At 44.4% G+C, this 18,740-nt stretch overlaps 1 protein-coding gene across 7 annotated transcripts in view; it reads right to left on the bottom strand.

Moving 5' to 3' along the window:
* nrip1a (nuclear receptor interacting protein 1a) overlaps positions 1 to 18,740 on the bottom strand; it is a 139,506-nt gene that overhangs the window by 73,036 nt on the left and 47,730 nt on the right. The window contains exon 2 of one of the 7 annotated variants that reach the window (XM_072259860.1): positions 7,396 to 7,579. The exons of 5 other annotated variants lie outside the window; for them this stretch is intronic. The gene's annotated coding sequence lies outside the window, so the exon portion shown is untranslated. One more of the 7 variants, XM_072259859.1, reaches the window with a different exon arrangement.

Below are 18,740 nucleotides of genomic sequence, written 5' to 3'. Positions count from 1 at the left end.
TGTGATCATATCTTCACGCAAGTCCTAAAACTAGATAAAGAAAACCCAATTAAATAAACAACACAAAAAATTTTATACCTGTTCATTTATTTATTGAGAAAAATAATCTAATATTACATGTATTTGTTGGAAAATGCATGTGAACCTTTGCTTTCAGTAACTGGTGTGATCCCCTTGTACAGCAATAACTCCAACCAAATGTTTCCGGTAACTGTACATTGCCTTGGAGGAAATTTAGGCCATTCCTCCTCACAAAACTGCTTCAACTCTGGGATGTTGGTGGGCTTCCTTGCATTAACTGCTTGCTTCACAACATTTCTGTAGGATTAAGGTCAGATCTTTGACCCGGCCATTCCAAAACACGAATTTTCTTCTTTTTAAACCATTCTGTTGTTGATTTACTCTTGTCTCTCAGGTCATTGCCTTGCTGCATTATCCAACTTCTATTAAGCTTCAGGATGATGGGCTGCTACCCTGACATTCTCCTATAAAATGTCTTGATACAATTTTGTATTCATTGTTCCCTCAACAATTGCAAGCTGTCCAGGCCCTGGGCAGCAAAGCGGCTCCAAACCATGATGCTCCCTCCAACATGCTTCAGTTGGGATGAGATTTTGGTGGTGTTGTGCAGCCCCCTTTTCCCTCCAAACATAGCAATGTTCATTTCAGCCAAAAAAAGTTCTTTTGTCTCATTCTGGGACGGAACATTATCCCAGAGCATTGTGGAACATCCAGGAGGTCTTCTGCAAACTGAGACGTGCAGCAATGCTTTTTTTGAAGAGCGATGGTTTCCTTCCATGGTGTTCTTGTTCAGTGTTTTTCTTATAGTGGTACCTGAACAGAGACTTCAGCAAGTTATAGAGATTTCTGCAGGTCTTTTGCTGTTACCTTTGGCTCTGTGAGTAACCTGACCTTGTGTGTCTTTTTTTAATAGGGCAGGGCACCTCTACACCTACATCTCCAATCTCATCTCATTGATTGGTACACCTGACTTCAAATAGCTTTTGTATTACCCCAGAGGTTCACGTACTTTCTCCTACAAATATAATAAATAAATATATGAAACAAGTATAATTTTTTTTGCATTATTTATTTAATTGGGTTCTCTACCTAGTTTTAGGACTTGTATGAAGATCTGATCACATTTTTGGGTCATATTTATGCAGAAATAGTGAAAATTCTACACCACTGTAGCTAACTGGTCATTTATTTATTTATCTGCTTATTTATTTATCCATTCATTCATTTTTTTTTACACAACTAGTCTTCTTTTGCACATTGGATATTTGTCAGTCTTTGTGTGTAGTGTTTCGTAAAAATCTATTATATTTTAAGCATCTACCGTAAAATACAAGACGATGAATCTCAGGGAAGTACATAGAACATAGAATAGTACAGCACAGTACAGGCCCTTCGGCCCACAATGTTGTGCCGACCTTCAAACCCTGCCTCCCATATAAGCCCCCACCTTAAATTCCTCCAAGTATATAGTGACATATATGTTCTTTCAGAATACAATTATTCTGAAGTTTTGAACGTTTGAACTTTGTGTGCTTTCAGGGTAACTTATCTGAACAGAATGTTCTGAAATGAACTGGAGAGTATTTGATGTGGTATTGTGCAATGGGAAATGATTCATTAATGACCTCTTGTTGAAGCTACTCCTCATTACTGCAGTCGTAACGTGACTGAGTTTTACATTTAGTCAGAGGGACAGAAGACTAGCATTTGACATGGTTTTTTGTCCTGTCTCTGAACCATGAGGACAATAAGCAGAGACTAATCAATAAACACTAGAGATTCTGCAGATGCTGGAAAGCCTAAGTAACATACACAAAATTCCAAAGGAACTCGGCAGGTCAGGCAGCATCCAAAGAGAGCAATAAACATTTCAGGGAAGACCCTTCTTTAGGAATGGAAAGGAAAGGGGGAAGAACCCCTTTAATTAGTCCTAATTAGTGAAAAGAAACTTATTAACTTTAAGTGGTAATTCAAATCAGTTTATTGAGAGAGCACACAGAAAGTAAAACAGTACAACACAGGACGGGTCTCTTCAACCCACAATGCTGTGCACAACTGGCTAAGCTAAGACACCTAACCCTGTCTGCCTGCAAATGGTCCATATCCCTCCATCCTCTTCATATTCTATCTGTTGTATTTACCTCCACCCTTACACCCGGCAGTGCATTCTACGCACCCACCACTCTCTGTAAAACTGCACATCTCCTTTGAGCTTACACCCCTCTTTCCTTAAATGCATGCCCTCAAGTATTGCACATTTTGACCCTGGGAAAAAGATACTGGCTACTCACACCGGTGACTTGACATCATCCAATCACAGATTGTAGACTCGGCCAGCTCCACCGTGGGCAATAGCTTCCCCACCATCAAAGACATCCTCAAACGGTGATTCCACAAGAAGGCGGCATCCACTACCTACTAAATGCTCCCATTGGCGTGTATCTCAGGTAGCCTCTGACAACCAAGTTCAGTTCCTGGTCTTCAGGTGTGGCTTAGATACAAAGTACCTCACAACCCAGGGCAAGCCCTCTGCTTGTTATTACCATCAGGGAAGAGGAGGTACAGGAGCCAGAAGACACACATTCAATGTTTTAGAAACAGCTTCTTCCCCTCTGCCATTAGATTTCTGAACGGTCCATGAACCCATGAACACTACCTTGCTATTTTGCTCTCTTTTTGCGCTACACTTTTTGTATATATTTCTTATTGTAACTTATAGTACATTTTATGTATTACACTGTACTGCTGCCTCAAAACAACAGGTTTCATGACAGATGTCAGTAATACCGAACCTGATTCTGACAAGGAGATACAACGGTCTTTCTCTCTCTCTCTCTCACGCTCGCTGGTTCCTTACTGTTGTTATAGCCAGGGGTGGTAATGAGGATAAGCTCCCACTACCTATTAAATGTTCCCAATGGTGTGCACCTCAACCGGCCTCTGACAACCAAGTCCAGCTCCTGGCCTTCACATGCGGCTCAGCTACTTAGCCCGGCAGAACTCTTTTTACTGAGAGGAGAAGAAGCAAAAGTGGAATACTGGTGCCTTAAAACCAGTCACTTTGGGCAGATGGGGCTCATCGACAGTGATTAGCGGCTCATCCAGGAGGAAGAAACTCTGATCTCGAACCTCTGCTGCCTGGCATCTACATCCACTCATGGGGGAAGGCTCGGGAGTAAACCCTGAGGAAAACTGGAGTCCCTAAGAAAGTCCTACATTAAATTCAACGCTGTCTGGCAATGCCTACAACACCCCAGGTACCAAAACGTATCAGTCTCTGCTGTTTCTTCGGATTCGTCAGCTGAATGGAGAGAGGGACCCTGCTATATGGGCAACAGCTTGCTCTCCATATCTTACTGCCTAGGCTGTGTATCATGTAGACAGATGGATGCCACATTCTTGGTTAACCCTGACCAATGGAGGGCCTCACAGGGAATGAAAAATTATGGTACATCCGAAGGCGGTTCAGGAGTCTAGGATCAGCGGGTACAGCTTCAGAATACGAGGATGTTCCTTTAGAACAGAGATCAGGTGGAATTTCTTTAGCCATTTCCACATATGGCTGCTGAGGTCAAGTCAGTGGGTATATTTAAAGGTTGACAGGGTCTTGATTAGTGAGGGCATCAAAGGTTATGGGGAGAAAGCATGAGAATAGGTTTGAGGGGGAAAATGAGGCAGCCTTGGCTGAATGGCAGAGCAGACTCGATGGGCCAAATGGCCTAATTCCGCTCCTGTGTCTTATGGTCCTGTAACAGGTCAATCCACCAGCAAGTTGTCCCAATCAGCGGGCATGGAGAATTAACGTGAGTCACAGTTTCTCCCAGTCACTCAAGAATCGCTCCACTGTGGTGTTCTAGGGCTAGAATGTGGTAAAGGGCACAACAGGGGTAGGGGGAAGTACAAGGTGTCCACAACATGGGCGTCTGTGACCCTAGTAAAGAGCAAAATCTCCCTGTGTCTGCTCCAGAATACTTCCCTTTTTGAGATGATTCAGATATCCCAGCGAGAGATGGTGCACTGTCACAGGAATTCTGGCACACTAACTGTGTGTGTAACAGGGACTCTGTGTGTAATAGGAACTGTATGTGTAACAGGGACTGTCTTAGCACTGACTGTGTGTGACAAGGACTGTGACAATACTGACTCTGTGTGTGTGTAATGGGGATGGTGTGCATAACAGAGACTCTGTGTGTAACATGGACTGCATCCTAGTACTGATGATGCGTAAAAAATGTCTGTATGTGTAACAGGGACTATGTCCCATTACTGACTGTAACAGGAACTGGTGTGCAACAGGGCCTAAGTGTATAACAGGGTCTGTGTGCCTAACAGAGACTGTGTTCCAGCACTGACCATGTCTGTGACAGGGTCTATGTATGTAACAGAGATTGAGTCCTGAGAACATGGTCTGTGTCTGTAAGCGACAGTGTCCCAGCACTGTCCATGTGTGTAACAGGGTCTGTGCGTGTAATAGAGAGTGTCCTAGCACTGACCATGTGTGTAACAGCGTCTATGTGCGTAATACAGACAGTGTCCCAGCACTGACTGTGTGTGTAACAGGGTCTGTGCATGTAATAGAGACAGTGTCCCAGCACTGACCATGCGTGTAACAGGATCTGTGTCCCAGCACTGACTGTGTGTGTAACAGGGTCTGTGCATGTAATAGAGACAGTGTCCCAGCACTGACCATGCGTGTAACAGGGTCTGTGTCCCAGCACTGACTGTGTGTGTAACAGGGTCTGTGCATGTAATAGAGACAGTGTCCCAGCACTGACCGTGTGTCTAACAGGGTCTGTGCATGTAATAGAGACAGTGTCCCAGCACTGACCATGTGTGTAACAGGGTCTGTGTCCCAGCACTGACTGTGTGTGTAACAGGGTCTGTGCATGTAATAGAGACAGTGTCCCAGCACTGACCGTGTGTCTAACAGGGTCTGTGCATGTAATAGAGACAGTGTCCCAGCACTGACCATGTGTGTAACAGGGTCTGTGTCCCAGCACTGACTGTGTGTGTAACAGGGTCTGTGCATGTAATAGAGACAGTGTCCCAGCACTGACCGTGTGTCTAACAGGGTCTGTGTCCCAGCACTGATTGTGTGTGTAACAGAGACCAAATCAGCACTGACTGTGTGTGTAACAGGGACTGTGTGTATATCCAGACTAAGGGTCCGAGCACTGAATGTGTGTGTACAAATAGGATATGTAACTCTAGCTGAGAATCAGTATCAGAGCATCAGGATCAGGTTAATTATGACTGTCTTGTATGACATGAAATTTGTGAAATACTTTCAATGAGTTAGGACACTTTACACCCTATTACACTCAATATTGCAGCCCTCAGTGAATGTTCTGCAATCTCTCAATTCATTCCCTCTTACCCCTCCCTTTCAACCCTTACCCATTTCTTTCAGACACAAACAAATGGGGTAGGATCTTCAAACAAGGGCCTGTGCAACACTGCGCCGGTCAGTGGCGTAGTGACATCAGCACCGGACTTCGGAGCGAAGGCTCCTGAGTTCAAATCCAGCCGGCTCCCTTGCACGCTTTCCATCCGTGCTGGGTTGAGCGTCGAGCTAGCAACTCGGCCTTGTAAAAATAAGAAAGCCTGCTAAAAAAACGCCACCACTAAATAGGAGTTAAGGACTTTCTTCTTCTGTTCAATACTGAAGAAAGAGGTGATTACAAACAGCAAAGCCTGTTTTCTCTCTAAAAACCAGCAACTGATTAGGAAATTCTCCTAAAATATAATTGATTATACTGTGGCCCAGTCTCCTATCTACAACACAGTGAGCTCCCACACAGGGTTGTATGAAACCACTATTCTAATCCCACTGTCTGTTCATAAATAACTTCTACCTCAGAAAGACATTGGCAAAAGATCAAATCAGAAAGAAAACAGTGAAAATTTAACAATCCGTCCTGGGAGCAAGAAGATTTTTTATCCTCAGAATTCTGTTGAGACTGGAAGGGAAGGATTTTGGAATAATTTATGCATTACTCAGCAGTAGCTCACAGGAAGCACTGGAGAGAGACGTGAAACCCATCCCCACTCTGGCCTGACACCAAGTATTAACACCAACACAAGCAGAGAATAACATCCCCAGCTTTGGGATAACGCGCACTGAAGCAAGTGTGCGTGCTCTAGAGTATGGGATTAAATATCAGACAGGGAGCGAGAGGGGGGGAAGAGAGAGAGCAAGAGGGATTGAAAGAAGGAAAAGAGAAGAGAGAGAGAGTGGGGGCGAGGGAGGAATGGGGAGAAAGAGGAAGAGGAAGAAAAGGGGAGAGAGTGAGAGGGGAGATAGAGGGCAGGGGAGGGGGAGAGAGAGAAGGAATGAGAGGGAGAAAGGAGAGAGAGGGGGAGGGAAAGAGAGGAGAGGAAGAGAGGGACAGAGAGAGCAGGAGGGAGGGAGAGGGAAAGATGGAGAGTGTGGGAGAGTGAGGGAGAGCGGCAAAGTGAGGCAAGGGTGTGGGTGGGGGAGTGGGGGGAGAAGGAGCACGGGTGTGGGAGAGAGGAATAGTGGGGCAGAGGGAGGGAGGGAGGGAGAGAGGGAGAGTATAGTGCTAAACACAGGCAAAACAAGATTATCATCACCATATTCTGACACTCTTTTCTTTCCACCTGTCTTCTTGTTTATCATTCTTTCCTCTCTCTCTATGTCTCTTTTCCTCTCTCCCTTCCCTCTCTTTCACCTTTCTCTACATCTTTCTCCATCTCCCACTTGGAATATTGAGAGTTGTTCTGGTGGACACACTGCACAAAGGATGTGGAGACTTTAGAGAGGGTGCAGAAGAGGCTCACCAGGATGCTGCCGTGATTAGAGTATTTGCTATTTCTCTGGAGCTTTGGAGACTGACGGGTGATCTGGTAGGAGTATATAATATTATGTGGCGCATAGACATCATATATTAAAACATTAAAAGAACATGGCTTTAGGATAAGAGGGGGAAAGTTGAAAGGAAAGAAGTGAGGCAATCTTCTTTAACACAGAGTGGTAGGGACCTGGGTTTTGCTGCCAGGTACATTTTAGGATTCAAGATTTACGATATTTAGACAGAAATACGAACAGAGAGGGAACAAAGAGGTCAGGACTGTGTTGACGCAGATAGGATTAATTAGATTGGCACCATGGTCTGTATGAAAATGATGGCCAAAGGGTCTATTCCTGTGCTATACTGTCCTGTGTTCCCATTCCTATCTTGCTTTCTCTCACCCACCTTCCCCTCACCTGGTCTCACCTATCACCTGCCAGCCTCTTACATTATCATCTCCCCTCCCTCAGCCACCCACCTTCCCACTTACCTGGTCTCACCTATCACCAGCCAGCTTGTACTCCTTCCCCTCCCCTACCTTCTTATTCTGGTTTTTGCTCACTTCCTTTCCAGTCCTGATGCAGGGCGTCGGCTCGAAACTTCGACTGTCCATTCCTCTTCACAGATGCTGTCTGACCTGCAGAGTTCCTTCCAGCTTTTTTTGTGTGTGTGTTGCACTGGATTCCCAGCACCTGCAGAACCTCCCCATACACTCATGGGTTTCTTCAGGGTGCTCCAGTTTGCTCCTTCAGTCCAAAGATGTACGGGTTAGTAGGTTAGTTGGTCATTATAAATCATCCAATTACACCAGGGTACCAGGGTTAAATCGGGGGGGGGGGGGGGGGCTGGGTGGCATAGCTTGAAGAACCAGAAGGGCCTATTCCACACTTTACACACAAAATGCTGGAAGTACTCAGCAGGTGAGTAGTATAATTTAAAGGGGATCAGAGGATGGCGGGTATATGGAACAAGCTGCCAAAGGAAGTGGACGCAGGTCTAATTACGACGTTGAAAATAAATTCGGACAGGCTCATGGATACGAGACATTTAGAGAGTTAAAGGCCAAACAGAGGCAGGGGAACTGTCGTGGCTACCTCATTAAATACAAGTAACACACAGTTAGATAAGATCTTTGCATAGCAGGGGAATTAAGGGTTATGGGCAAAAGGACGGTATATGGAGCTGAGTTCAGCCTGATGGCATGAACATTAACTTCTCTAACTTCCGCTAATGCCTCACCTCCCCCTTGTACCCCATCCGTTATTTACTTATATACACACATTCTTTCTCTCACTCTCCTTTTTCTCCCTGTGTCCCTCTGAATATACCCCTTGCCCATCCGCTGGGTTCCCCCCCTCCCCCTTTTCTTTCTCCCTGGGCCTCCTGTCCCATGATCCTCTCATATCCCTTTTGCCAATCACCTGTCCAGCTCTTAGCTCCATCCCTCCCCCTCCTGTCTTCTCCTATCATTTTGGATCTCCCCCTCCCCCTCTCAAATCTCTTACTAGCTCTTCCTTCAATTAGTCCTGACGAAGGGTCTCGGCCTGAAACGTCGACTGTACCTCTTCCTAGAGATGCTGCCTGGCCTGCTGCGTTCACCAGCAACTTTGATAGGTGTTGCTTGAATTTCCAGCATCTGCAGAATTCCTCGTGTTTACATGATGCATCTGACTTGTTTATTTATTTATTGAGATACAGCACGGAACAGGCCTTTCTGGCCCTCCGAGCCACGCTGCCCCGTAACCCCCAAATTTAATCCAGTCTAATCACGGGACAATTTACAATGACTAATTAAGCTGCCAACTGGTACATGTTTGGACTGTGGGAGGAAACCAGAGCACCCAGAGGAAACCCACGCAGTCACGGGGAGAACATACAAACTTCTGACAGACAGCGGTGCAGGAACTGAATCCAGGTCACTGGTAATGTAAAGCACCGTGCTAACCACTAGGCCACTGTACTGTACCACTCCTCCTCCTAATCCTTATGTTTTTGATGTTTTTCTGTAAATGGGACATTCACAACAGGGAACCTTGTTCAGCATGGAGAAGTTGGGCCAAAAGGCTTGTTTCTGTGCTACGTAATCCTACTCTATTTTAGGTAAGTGGGGGAAAGTTTAGGGGCGATGTCAGAAGTAGTTTCTTTACACAGAGGTGCCTGGACCACCTGGGGTGGTGGTGGAGACAGAAACATTAGAGGCATTTAAAAAACCTTTAAACAGGCACATGAGAATGGAGTGCAGGTGGGAAGGGTTAGAATATGCATAGAACATAATTTTATAGGAAAGCAACATCATCATCAGAGATCCTCATCACCCAGGCCATACTCTTCTTGTTTCTGTCATCAGGTAGAAAGTACAAGAGCCTCAGGACTCACACCACTAGGGTGAAGAACAGTTACTACTCCTCAACCATCAGACTCTTGAACAAAGACTTACTTGCCCATCCATTGAGATGTTCCCACAGCCAATGATCTCACCTTAAGGACTCTTTATCTTGTTATTTCATGTTCTCGTTATTTATTGCTATTTATTTATATTTGTATTCACACAGTTTGTTGTCTTTTGGTTGACCTTTCATTGACCCTGTTATAGTTACTATTCTATAGATTTGCTGAGAATGCCCATTGGAAAATGAATCTCAGGGTTGTATGTGGTGACATACATGTGCTCTAATAATAAAAAAATTACTTTGAACTTTGAACCCACTCTAAGATCAATCTAACCCTTCCCTCTTACATAACTCTCCATTTTTTCCATCATTCATGTGCTTATCTAAGAGTTTCTTAAATGCCCCTAAAATATCTGCCTCTACCACCACCCCTGGCAGGGCATTCCACACACCCACCACCCTCTGTGGGTAAAAAACATAGCTCTGACATCCCCCCCCCACCCGCAATACTTTCCTTCAATTATAGTAAAATTATCCTCACTCATATTAACCATTTCCACCCTAGGAAAAGGCTTCTGGCTGTCCAGGCTGTTCATAGCTTAGATTGATTATGGAGTAGGTTTATATACAACATCATGGGCTGAAAGGACCCCTACTGCACTTTACTCTTCTCTATTCCATGATTCTCAACAAGCACATGTGCTTTTCTGGGCTGATTAATTCAGAGCAACACACACAAAATGCTGGAGGAACTCAGCAGGTCAGGAAATGAGTAAACCATTGCCGTTTCAGGCCAAGACCCTTCTTTAGGACTGAGAAGGAAGGGTGAAGTGCCAGAATAAAAAGTTCCCCATTCTGACCTTCTACTTCTCCTCACCTGCCTATAAGTTCCCCCTGTGTCCCCCCCACCTTCTCTTTCTGCTGTGATCCACTCTCCTCTCCTATCAGAGTCCTTCCTCTCCGGCCCTTCACTCTTCCCAGCCACCTGGCTTCACCTATCATCTTCCAGCTGGCCTCTATCCTCCCCTTTTTATTCTGGCATCTCCCCCCTTCACTTCCAGTCCTGAGGAAAGGTCTTGGCCAGAAATGTCAACTATTTTGTTGATTTCCGTAGATGCTGCCTGACCTGCTGAGTTCCCCCAGCATTGTGTGTGTTGCTTTGGATCTGCACTTTGTCATATTTATGAGTAATCATAGTTTGAAGTTAACATCCCTCTGTTCCCAGGTTGAAGGAATTGCATAACATTCCCTAAGGTTGAGATCAAGAAAATGTAACAAAGACAAAGGCACAGGTGTATCTGTGTTGAACAGAGGACCTATTTGTTTCTTTATCTTGAACATCTGTGGACCATGTGAGCTCTGACCCTCACCCTTTGCCTGAGAGGGTGGGAGGGAGGGAAAAAAAGGAGATGATTGATGCTGTGAAAGAAAAATGGAGTGAGGAGGGTGGTGGAAACGCAAAGCAGTTATGACACAAACAGTACTTACACGGTTGAGAATCACGCCCTTGAAATATTGACCATGTCAACAGGCTCCCTCACGTGACATTGTGTCATCCAGAACCTGGCAGGAAAGCCACCTTCCCATGACCTCCATCCTCCAATGACCTCCACCCACTCTCCCTGCCAGCACAAAACTCTCTCACTGTCTCGCCAAGGTCACACAGGCATGGAATCCTTACCCTGTAAACTGACTGTAATTTATCAGGCTGAAACAAGGCTAAAGGTGGTATGGTATTGGTAAATACACACACACACACACACACACACACACACACACACACACACACATTTACACACCCAGTCTCTCTCACAAACACACACATTATTTCTTTCTCTCTCTCTCAACACACACACATACACAATCTTTATCACACACACATACAAACACAATCTCACACAAACACACGCATACGATCTCTCACATACACATACATGCATACAATCTGTCACACACAATCTGACACACAATCTCTCACGCACAGGCACACAATCACACGTGCATAATCTCTCTCACACAGATACACATGCACACACCATCTTTATTTCTCTCTCACAGGAAAGTAGTCAGTTGCCCCATTGGGTAGGATGAACACATCACAGATCTAGGATTAATGTACAACAATCACAGACAGGCACTCCTGTCAACAACATGGGTCAGATAATTCTGCTGTGACTTACAGTAGGACAGAGGAATATGGAGGGGATGAAGATGACAGGCCGAGAAAACAAGTAGGAGGAAAATAAGGGGTTAAGGCAGAAATGTCGAGGGAGAGAGGGGGGTAGGGAGAACATGAGAGAGGGAGAGAGGAAAAGGGGAAGATGGAGAGAGAGAGAGAGAGATAGAGATATATATATATATACACAGAGTTGTGGTGAGTGAGGTTATCCACGCCGGTTCAGTAGTCTGGTGGTCGAAGGGTAGTAACAGTTCCTGAACTCAGTGGTGTGGGAACTCCTTCCCTACAGCAGCAGCAAAACATCAAGGCAACAACAATGTGGAACCAAGGATTCCTGGTAAATTTCAGTCAACGTCGAGCAGGAGGAAGGCTATGCAATGATTGGTCAGAGACCTTGCCCTGGGGAAGATTGATGAAGGTCAATCATTGAAACTCCAAGATATCACTGCAGGGCTGCCTTAAAGCACTGTCCTCAACCCAACCACATACAGCTGCCTCATCAGAGGTCCTCCTTCCCTCACGAGGCTGAAGGAGAGGCATGCCGGCTGATAGCTGCTCTACCTGACTCTGCTTTGGACACTTTTAACTCGCACTGGACACTTATAACTTGATTTTAACTGACATGTGGCTGTTGTGTTTTACTATCTATTGTTATGTTTATTATTTAGTGTTGCGTTTGTTATGTTATGATTGCACTGCCCCGAGAAACGCTGTCTCATTCTGCCCTGCAGAGCTGATGTACGGTTAGAATGACAATAAAGTTTTTTGAATCTTGAATCTGGAATAAATTTTTCACTTTTATTAGAACTTGTACAATTTATCTTCTTTTGAACTTTGCTTATTTGTCTGTCTTTGTTATCCATTAGCTTTTCATAAATGCTATTGTATTTCTTTATTTTTCTTTAAATGTCTGCAAGAAAATGAATCTCAAGGTTGTATATAGAGACGTACACCCTCAGTGGCCACTTTATTAGGTACAGCTGTACACCTGCTCGTTAATGCAAATATCTAATCAGCCAATCATGTAGCATCAACTCAGTACATAAAAGCATGCAGACATGGTCAAGAGGTTCAGTTGTTGTTCAGACCAAACATCAGAATGGGGAGGAAATGTGATCTCAGTGACTTTGACTGGTGCCAGACCAGTTGTTACCACAGTGGTGAGCATCCCTGGATGCACAATATGTTGAACTTTGAAGCGGACTGGTTACAGCAGCAGACGAGCACACCAGATTCCTCTCCTGTAACTAACAAATTGGTCCACTGAGTGGAGGTACTTTGACAATAAATACTCTTCAGCCTTTGTGTTTAATCCCAGTTGTAAGCTCTTTGGCAAATGAAGGGGACCTACATGTGAAGTCAGCTCTGACGGACTGTAGATGAGATCCACAGTGAGATCCAATGGCCATGAAGGTGGGTCTGTAATGCTCCGCGGAGAGCAGAGGGTATGACGAGGTGCGGGACAAAACATGGTTATCCACTGCAAGAAAGTAAGATCCCCACTTGTGATGCTTGTTCATACCACTGGACTTGGACTTCTGAGCTCGACAGAGTGGAACTACCCAAGTGCAACGGCTTTTCTGCTTTAAAGTCTCTCCCACACAGGTTTCCTGTCATCGTCAGACATGATGGACAGCCATCAGAAAAGAAAAAGTCCATTGTGGGAGGGAAGAGTTAGATTGATCTTGGAGTCGGTTAAATTACCAGCACAATATCATGGGCTGAATGGCCTGTACTGTACTGTATTACTCGATGCTCTTTTACTTGCAGCTTGCTCCTTTGCTCATTGGTTGCTTGTCAGTTTTTGTTTGCCTATAGTTTTTAGTAAATTCCATTGATTTTTAAAAATTTTTCCTAGAAATGTCTGCAAGAAAATTAATCTCAAGGTAGTTTTTCTAACCTAACAACGAGAAGGGACCCATCGCTACAGCCTGTCTTCCCTGTATTTCTACGGTTTCTGGAAGGCTCGCCAGGATCCTGAAGAAATACCAGATTAATACCATCCACAAACCCGTAAGGAAGCTCAAGCCACAGCTCATGGGGGTCAAGGATGACCTGGGACTCAGGGCAGCTGGTGTTTAAAGGATTCCCTGTGAATGCGAAGCACTATATATCGGCCAGATGGGACCCATAGAGGAAACCCATATCCAGGAGCACAGGAGGTGTCTCCATTTGGGTTACCCGGAGAAATTGGCAGTAGTACAACACTGCATTCGAAATGGCCATAGGATTGACTTCTACGGCACAAAACCACTGTGCCGCGTCAACGGGTTTTGGGACCGCCTGGTAAAGGAAACCACTGAAGTAAAACTAGAGGAGAAGAATTTACACAAAGATGAAGATCTCACTCTAAGTAAGAATTGGAATTCGATTGCAAGCAAGGTGGGACAGCGGGAACCTAATTGGATGAAGACTAACCAATCAGGAAGGACGGCTTTCCGGGGGTATAAATACCCATGGACAGGACATGCCCAGCATCATCCCTGAAGAAGACGGCAGAGTTTGTCATTGAAACTTCGATTATAGTTGATACCTACACCTGGGTGGAAGTCCAAGAAGAGTTTATTCATCATATCTGCTGGGAAAGAACTAGATCCTCAGAATCAGAATAAGGTTTATTATCACCAGCATGTGATGTGAAATTTGTTAACTTAGCCGCAGCAGTTCAATGCAATACATAATCTAGCAGAGAGAGAAATAATAATAAATAAAATTAAAAAATAATAAATAAATCAATTACTGTATACATATATTGAATAGATTAAAAAACATGCAAAAACAGAAATACCGTATATTAAAAAAGTGAGGTAGTGTCCAAAGATTCAATGTTCATTTAGGAATCAGATGGCAGAGGGGAAGAAGTTGTTCCTGAATTGCTGAGTGTGTGCCTTCAGGCTTCTGTACCTCCTATCCTTTTTGCATGTATGTACTTTGATAATAAATTTACTTTGAACTTTACAGAAATTCCTGCTCATCTCAGTTTCAAAGGCTGTGACTTCAGATCCCAGACTCTCTACTGATGAAAACATCCTGTCCACATCCACTCAATCCAGACCATCTCCAACAAGAGATTCAATCCAGCCATTGTTGACATTCAGTTGTAATACTGTGACTGAGTCACACACTGCCAATATCTATAACAGGGGTTCCCAGCCCCTCAGTTACTAGTTGGGGTCCACGGCATAAAAAAGGTTGGGAACCTCTGGTCTATAGGGTAAGCACTTTGGGGCTAGACCCTCCATCAGGATTGGAAAGGAAGGGGGCAGGAGCCAGAATAAGATGATGGAGGGAAGGTGGGAGCAAAGTTAGTGGGTGGTAGGTGAGACCAGGTGAGAGGAGACAGATAGGTAGGTAGAGGGGTAGGGGACACGTTGTACAACATCAACTTAAAATCTCAATTCATTATTCAGTACTCTGATTTATAAAGGCCAAAGTGCTGAAATCTCACTCTATGACCCTCTGTGCCTATGACAAAATTTCAAGGAGTTATGCTTCTCAATTTGCATGTCCCTTTGTTCTACGCACAGCTCAGCACCCTGCCATTTACTTTGTAAGTCTTACCCTGGTTTGTCCTTCCAAAGTGTAACATTTCACAATTGTCCTAAAGAAGAGTCTCAGATAAAGAAGAGTCTCAGCCAGAAACATCAACTGTTTACTCATTTACAAGGATGCTGCCTGACCTGCTGAGTTCCTCCAGCACTTTGTGTGTGTTGATCTGGATTTCCAGCATCTGCAAAATCTCTTCTTTTCAAATTCCATCTGTCATTTTTCAGTCCAAGGATAGATCATTTGCACAAAATGCTGGAGGAACTCAGCAGGCTAGGCAGCACCTATGGGAAGAGTAAACATCGACGTTTCGGGCCAAGACCTTCATCAGTACTTGTATGTCACCATATACTACCCTGAGATCCATTTTCTTGCAGGCATTCACAGTAGAACAAAGAAATACAAGAGAATCAGTGAAAAACTAAAAAGACTGACAAGGAACCGATGTGAAAAAGACAAACTGTGCACATCAAAAAATATATAATAAATAAATAATATTTAAAAATTGGAGGAATCATAGGTTGTGGAGTCAGTTCATAGTTGAGATGAGTAAAGTTCCCATGCAGGTGCTCAACAACAACCTTGCATTCCTTGTCAGTAAGACCAGGGAACTGATTGCGGACTTCGGGAAGGAGAAGTTCAAGGGACCACACACCAGTCCTCAATGTGGAATCAGCAGTGGAAAGGATGAGCAGTTTCAATTCCTGGGTGTCAATTTATCTGAAGATCTAACCTGAGCCGAACATATTGAAGCAATTACAAAGAAGGCATGACAGCGGCTATATGTCATTAGGGGTTTGAGAAGACCTGGCATGTCACCAAAGACTCTCGCAAATTTCTAGAGCTGTGTAGTGAAGTGCATTCTAACTGATGGCATCGCTGCCTGATAGGTTGATAGGTTCTTAATTACTCAGGGCAAAGGTTACAGGGAGAAGGTGTGAGAGTAGGGCTAAGAGGGAAATAGGTCAGCCACGATGAAATGGCTGAACTGATTCTGCTCCTAGGTGTTATGGTTATGGTCTTATGGTATGCAGCGGGCACTGCACAGGATCGGAAAAAGCTGCAGAGTGTTGTAAACTCAGCCAGCTCCATCATGGGCACTAGCCTCGCCAGCATTGAGGAAATCTTCAAAAGCTGATGCCTCAAAAAGGCTACATTCACCATTAAGGACCCCATCACCCAGGACATGCCCCTTTCTCATTGCTACCATCAGGGAGGAGATACAGGAGCCTGAAGACACACACTCAATGATTCAGGAACAACTTCTCCGGCTCCATCATCAGACTTCTGAATGGACATCGAACCTCTGTACACTACCTCACTATTTTATTTTCTCTAATTCCTCTCTTCTTACACTGTTTACTTAATTTATTTTTATATATATTTCTTATTGTAATTTATAGTTTTAATATTATAATGTATTACAATGTATTACTGCCACAAGACAACAAATGAATGACAAATGCCAGTGATATTAAACCTGATTCTGATTCTGATTTTGACTTAGGAGCCTAATGGTTGAAGGGTAAACACTTCCTGAACCTGGTGGTGTGGGAACGGCAACAGTTATGTATGTAAAGTGTATTTGCATTTTATTCTAATTGTCTAGTCCACGTGTCTGTTATTGTTAAAATGTTTCTGTCCCTACAAGCAAGCCTCCTTTTCTGTCTGTGTGTTGCTGTGTTCATGTGTGCATGTGTGTCCATGTCTATGTGTGTGCTTATGTAAGTCTTTATCTGTGCCTATGTGCGTATGTGTGTGCGTACGCGCACGTGTGTGTGTGTGTGTGTGTGTGTGTATTCCCATGTGTATCCATGTGTATGCATATTTGTGTGTCACTGTGTGAGTGAGTGTGTATGTATATATATGTGTGTGTGTGTGTGTATATTGCTTGTCTGTATGCAGAGCTCAGAAAATGCCTGATGTTTCCCAAACTAATGTTCCAATTCCTCTCCATAGGATACAAAGCCTCTTTGAAGTGTTTGAGCAGCAACATTTGCATATTTTATTAATTAAATAATAGACGTCCTTGCAGATGCTCTGTGACTAATTCTTCCAGGAAATAGTGTGAGAGGTTTCTCTCTATCCCTGCACAAAACACATACACAGACATCACTGTTGCCTGGCTGATTAACTGATTTTCTTTCTGCATCCACCCAGCCTCTCCCAGCTCTGCACTTCCTCACTCCCCCTTTCCCCTCAATCACTCTCGACCCCCTCACCACCTTCCCCTCCTCTCTCTCGCTCGCTCTCTCGTCTGCCTGAGCTGGAGGGTTGAAGGTGACTCGCAGTGACCTTGCGCCTTCGTGAAGAGCTCAGCAAGAGTGAAGCCGCCTGCAGACAGCACACTCTGCGTTCACCAGACACAAACCTTGAAAGTAAAAGCGAAGGACATTCAGAATCTTTTCAGAGGTTGTTGGATTTCATTCCCTCCCCCACCTTCTCGAATTAAAATTAATCCAATGTCACACTTAACCAGCTCCCTGCCAGAGTTGAGGGAACTAAATGGTAAACAGATATTCTATTTCGACATACAGCACAGTAAGTACCAGGTCCTTTCGATCCATCGAGCCCACACTGCCCAAATAGACCCAAGTGACCAATTAACTTACAACTGGCAGGTTTTTGGGATGTGGAAGGAAAGCAGAGCACCCAGAGGATGTACGGGGAGAACATACAGACTCCTACGGGCAGCGGCGGGAATTGACCTTGGGTCGCTGGCGCTGTAAAGCGTTACCAGACCGCGCCACCCAATGGCTTGGGGATCAGTGTCCCTGCTTAACCTCTTGTTCCAAAGTTATTCATCGTATTTTCTTTAAAGAAGGCTGACTTGACTCTGCAAAGTGGTGTACAAACACACACATCGTGGGCTGAAGAGGGTGTTCCCATGCATGCACACTCACATACATACACACACACACACACAGACACACACACACTCATATGTACGTACAAAATGGTGTACACATACATGTGTACATGGGTACCAAAGACTGATAACACAAATACACACCAATGGGTGGTGATAGACACAGATACATTAGAGGCATTTAAGAGAGTCTTAGATTCGCAAATCTCAGGCTATGCGGGAGGGAAAGGTTAAACTGATATCCGAGTAGGTTAAAAGGTCGTACAGTCACATAAAACTACAGCACAGAAACAGGCCCTTCAGCCCATCTAGTCCATGCCGAACCACTTAAGCTGTCCTGTCCCATTGACCTGCACCTGAACCAAAGCCTCCACACCCCTCCCAACCATGTACCTATCCAATCCTCTTAAATATTGAAATTGACCCTGCATCTACCACTTGTGCTGCCAGATCATTCCACACTCTCACCACCCTCTGCGTTTCCCCGCAAGTTCCCCTTAAATATTTCACCTTTCACCCATGACCTCTAGTTCTAGACCCAGGCAACCTCAGTGGAAATAGCCTGCTTGTATTTACCCTGTCTATACCCCTCATAATTTTATATACCTCAATCAAATCTCCCCTCCATCTTCTGTGTTCCAAGGAACAAAATCCTAACCTATTCAATCTTTCCTTATAACTCAGACCCTTCAGACCCGGCAACATCTTTGTAAATTTTCTCTGTATTCTTTCAATCTTATTTACATCTGTTCTGTAGTTAGGTGATCAAAACTGCACACAAGTGCTCCAAATGAGGCCTCACCAACTCCTTACACAACTTCAACATAACATCCTATTTCCTGTACTCAGTACTTTGATACTATGAAGGCAATGTGCCAAAAGCTTTTATAACCCTATATACCTGTAATGGCATTATGATCACT

Source organism: Mobula birostris, chromosome 6 (assembly GCF_030028105.1).
Source record: "Mobula birostris isolate sMobBir1 chromosome 6, sMobBir1.hap1, whole genome shotgun sequence".
Classification (NCBI taxonomy): domain Eukaryota; kingdom Metazoa; phylum Chordata; class Chondrichthyes; order Myliobatiformes; family Myliobatidae; genus Mobula; species Mobula birostris.
This window is presented reverse-complemented; position numbering and strand designations above follow the sequence as displayed.